The sequence below is a fragment of the Anarrhichthys ocellatus genome, unplaced genomic scaffold, assembly GCF_004355925.1.
Source record: "Anarrhichthys ocellatus isolate YVR2014 unplaced genomic scaffold, GSC_Weel_1.0 scaffold5, whole genome shotgun sequence".
Classification (NCBI taxonomy): Eukaryota; Metazoa; Chordata; class Actinopteri; order Perciformes; family Anarhichadidae; genus Anarrhichthys; species Anarrhichthys ocellatus.
The window spans coordinates 500,280-504,512 of NW_022280035.1; the positions used below are offsets into that span (position 1 = coordinate 500,280).

A 4,233-nucleotide genomic window follows, 5' to 3' on the forward strand; every position below is an offset into this window, starting at 1 on the left:
ACGTGTGTATCCCAGTGACCATAGCTCTCTGATTATTTCAGCGATATAATGAAATCATTGTTGCTTCTCAGCTAAATGGGCCAGCCTCCAAGATCAGGTGTAGGCATCATGTGCCCATGCTTTACGCTCCAGCTGTCAATGTGCACGATGCGCCCATGTGTTCTTCTACAAGCCATAATGTGTGTGTGTGTGTGTGTGTGTGTGTGTGTGTGCATAATCCACGGCAGTAATGCAAAAGTCAGTATACGGCATGCATTCGTGGATGTTCACAGAGAAGATCTATTTGCAGGCCATGATGACGCTGCATCGATGTCCGTCAGAAACATGGAAGAGGAAAAGTCCATATTTACTGCATCCAGTCAACAGTCTCCCTCATTGTGTTTTGGGGGCCGGTTCTGACAGCTGGTGGAGCCCGACTCTCCACCACAAGCTGATTGACATAGAGACACAGAGCGCAATGAAGTACCACCCTCAGGCGCTCTCCATTGACTCTGTATTGCGTGAAGGCGCCTCTTTATCGCTTTCGTCTGCTAGAAAATATGCCCTAAAAGCTGCTGTGTGGTGGGATGAACCACCATCAGGGTAAAGAACCCGCCGCTATGTTTTTAGAAGCTGCCGAACCGAAAAACAGGATGCAGGCAACAAAGCGCGAGGCATCAGCAGTTAGAATGGACACTCCGTGTGTCCAACGTTACGTGTGCAGAAAACATTTAGTCCAAATGTCAGTTTTAGACTCACTGTATTCCTGTAAGTTAAGCTAAAGCATTTTGACAGTATGCAACTTGTGTTATAGTGGAATGCGCATAAATAAGAAAGCTTTAAGTATTACGTTCGTAAACGCCCTAGCTAACTACAGTAGCTTGCTAACACACAGCTAACATTAGCTCGCTAACAGCTAACTTGGCCCATACCATCGTCGTTTTAGTTAGTAGACATACGGTGCTAATCTCATATTGTGGCGCCGATTGTTAAATTATGTCCTAAAAATATCCATATATTTCTGTAAATACTTCAGAGATATGTTTCGCTGCAAGTTAGTGACGAATATCTGCTGAGAGGTGAGCCACACATGAGCAGGATTTACTTTCAGAGAGTTTTAATCCTCCATTCTTTCACATTGAATGCCCAATATTTGACTACACCATGTGACTGTTATCAATCACATGACGAGCTTCGTAATCTTCTGCATTTATAATGTTCTCTCATCTGACCAATTATTCAGGGCTACCACTCACAGCAGCACGATGTGATTGTTAAATTAATGAGACAACACCCCAGCACGTTTTTAATTAAAGACGATATACCCCACTTTCAGCCGTCAAGACAATAACTTTGCCTTTAATGACACATTTGTTGACACCAACCAACCAACACTACTCTCACTAGTCACACTTTTATCAGCACTTGATTATGGTGATATTTTAAAGAAGCATGCAAATTCATCTTCTTTAAAACTGTTCAGTTCAGTGTCAAGTAAACGATTTGTCTCCGATTCAGGTCTTTCACACATCACCGCAGTCTGTATGAGCTGGTTTGTCCTCCTTATGAACAGCAGTTATGTATAAGGCCCGTTACACAAACTGCCCCCTTATCCATGTTCTCAGTAGCTGCAGTAGCAGACGAATGATGTTCATCATCCCCAGAATCCACAGCGTTTTTTGGTGAACGCGCTATTTTAAGTTTCTGGACCGTGATCTTGGTGTGAGCTATAGAGACATTATAAACTAGATCATTTCAAAAGCATCCAACATTGTAAAAACAGCATTAAGGATCTTTCAACGTACTTGTCCCAACATGGGAGGACAATTCTTTGATTTATGCAATTTGCGTTTTTTCTTAGAACCTGTGCGAGATCTTTATGTTTCTATGTTGTTCTTAACTTTTCCTCTGTTATATTTTTAAGTCTGTTTTCTGTGGTTTTTATGTACGTCGCCATCTTGACCAGCACCCACTTGCAAAACAGATGTAAAACCTCCATGGATTACGATGGATAAATACAGGTTAAATAAAGAGGCCAGGTATAGTGGATAGCCTATACAGCATGTATGCTGCAGTAATAAGGCTATGCTCCGGTTTACTTTGTCCTATTATGCATTCAAATTTCAGGAAAAGACTTCCACCCTTCAGGGCAGGTGAAAGGTCAGAAATGAAAATTAACACCCGAGACACAGGAAGGAATTCCGTGCAAGCACTAGAATCTACAGCCGTGCTCCTGTATGCACGCCGATGTTTCCCTTCCACATACGAGGACGTTTGCTGGAGCGACCGAGCGTGTGCACACAGACTTTGCATATATGCACATCAACACTAAGCAAAAAGCCAGCAAGCTAGTGCTTTGCATTATGTGCCGAGTAGGGCTCTAATTAAGGGTTTGAATGATTGTAAACGCATCTGTTAATCACTTCTTTGATTAACCGATTAATCATTCAGTTATTAAAACGTCCGATACTATTTCCCAGAGCCCCAAGGTGACGTCTTTAAGGTTCAAACCACAAAAATATTCAATTTACAACGACAGAAAACCATTTCAGACGTTGAAACCAGCAAATGTTTGGGATCTTTGCTCGATAAATGACTCAAATTATGAATCAAATAACAAAATGGTTAGTTGATTTAATTACCGGTGTTGATTGCCGACTAGATTTTAGATCAGAATCCACTAGATTGAGCTCATCCCGAAACCGCGAGGAAAGATGCGGCCTACGGAGGCATGAAGACATTTCAGAAACACTTGAGATTGATAGACAGCAGAGAAATACATATGTTGTACGAGCAGCAAAGATGAAACAGATAAAAAAAAAAACGGAGAACAGAGCACGAGCACACCATGGGGGGTGGGAGTGCTGAGAAAAGATGAAGGGAGCCGTGGTTAAAAAGAGCGCCGAGAGACAGAAGGGGGAAATAAATATACGAGCGGGAAATGACGGAGAGACCTTCGCTCAGGGTACGAGCTCCCTGGAGGCTCGGCTTTGACACAGCGACGTCGCAGAGAGAAAAGAGGCCCCTGAAACCACAATTAAAGCCGAGACACAGTCACTCTTGTGTCACTCTCTCCACGGCGAAGGGAGACATCTATTAAAAGCATGTGCTGCCCTTTGGGGCTTAAAACACACCACTGCAGCCGGCGAGGAGAAACGAGGCGACGTCATACAGTACAGAGAGAACACCAAATTACGATATTCCGTACGCCGCAGATGCTAATATATCCACCTATGTGTCTCTCTCTTGCTGCTAGCATGTTACTTCATAACCAGCATGCTATTTCTTCTTCAATGTGTGTCAGAGCACAGGGGAGAGATGGGCAGATGAGAGGAGAAAGAAAGGAAGAGCAGTGAACAGTACCAGAAAAGCTTCTTCTTCTCATGTTGCTGGATCTGTAGACAGAGGACCGGAGATATAGAGGGGCTGGTAAGCAAAAAAAAAAAAAAGCAAAGACGGCAGATTGGTAGTGAAAGGCGCCAGTGATGACAGGATGCTGCTGCTGCCTGAGGGGGTCGTTTGTTACGACCCGTGGTGGTATTCGGGGGCCCGTTCCCGGAGGGCTTGCTATATTAACCAAGTGGGACACATGCTAGGAGGAGGAGATGGCACCAGCATTAGGTCTGCTACGAGCGCGAAATGAGCTCGTGATTGTGGTGGCAAACCATGGAGCTGAGAGTAAGTGCACTGTATGCACAAGTTCAAAAGAGTTGAAAAAAAATGATGCTGACAGAATCACAGTGTTGCCGACGGCTGTTACTAACTCAACAGGTTACGCGGTGCATCCTGCTCTTAGGGGCTCTCTCTCCAAAACAAATAGGTCAGACATAATGGATTTGCGTCACGGGCCGGGGTCTTTTTGTAGTCTCCAGCAGCCTGAGCACTTAGCATATCCACGCTCCTGCAAAAAGAAGCTGCTGCACATCACGGTGGGCCTTCATTAGGCCCTGATCAGACTGCGCACGCTGGTTGTTTCTGTATTCGTTTTCAATGAGAGTGAAGCGTTTTTGCGCTCTGCTGTTCGTTGTGGAGAGTCTCGTGTTTGAACCACATACTGTATATAAGAAGTGGACGTAGTCTGCATGACATCACCCATTGGTTCGTGGACTGCAGGTTTGAAGGCTCGAGTTTGGCATTTTGGCCGTCACCATCTTGGCTTTTTGCAACCAGTGAATGGAAGCGACCATAATTGGACTGAGGAGTGACTTAGAGACGCCGTATACGTCTCTGGTAGAGACCTGTCAATCACCGTGT

General features: G+C 44.6%; 1 protein-coding gene across 1 annotated transcript in view; it reads right to left on the reverse strand.

Moving 5' to 3' along the window:
* slc9a8 (solute carrier family 9 member 8) overlaps positions 1–4,233 on the reverse strand; it is a 21,438-nt gene that overhangs the window by 10,790 nt on the left and 6,415 nt on the right. The gene's annotated exons all lie outside the window — the stretch shown is intronic.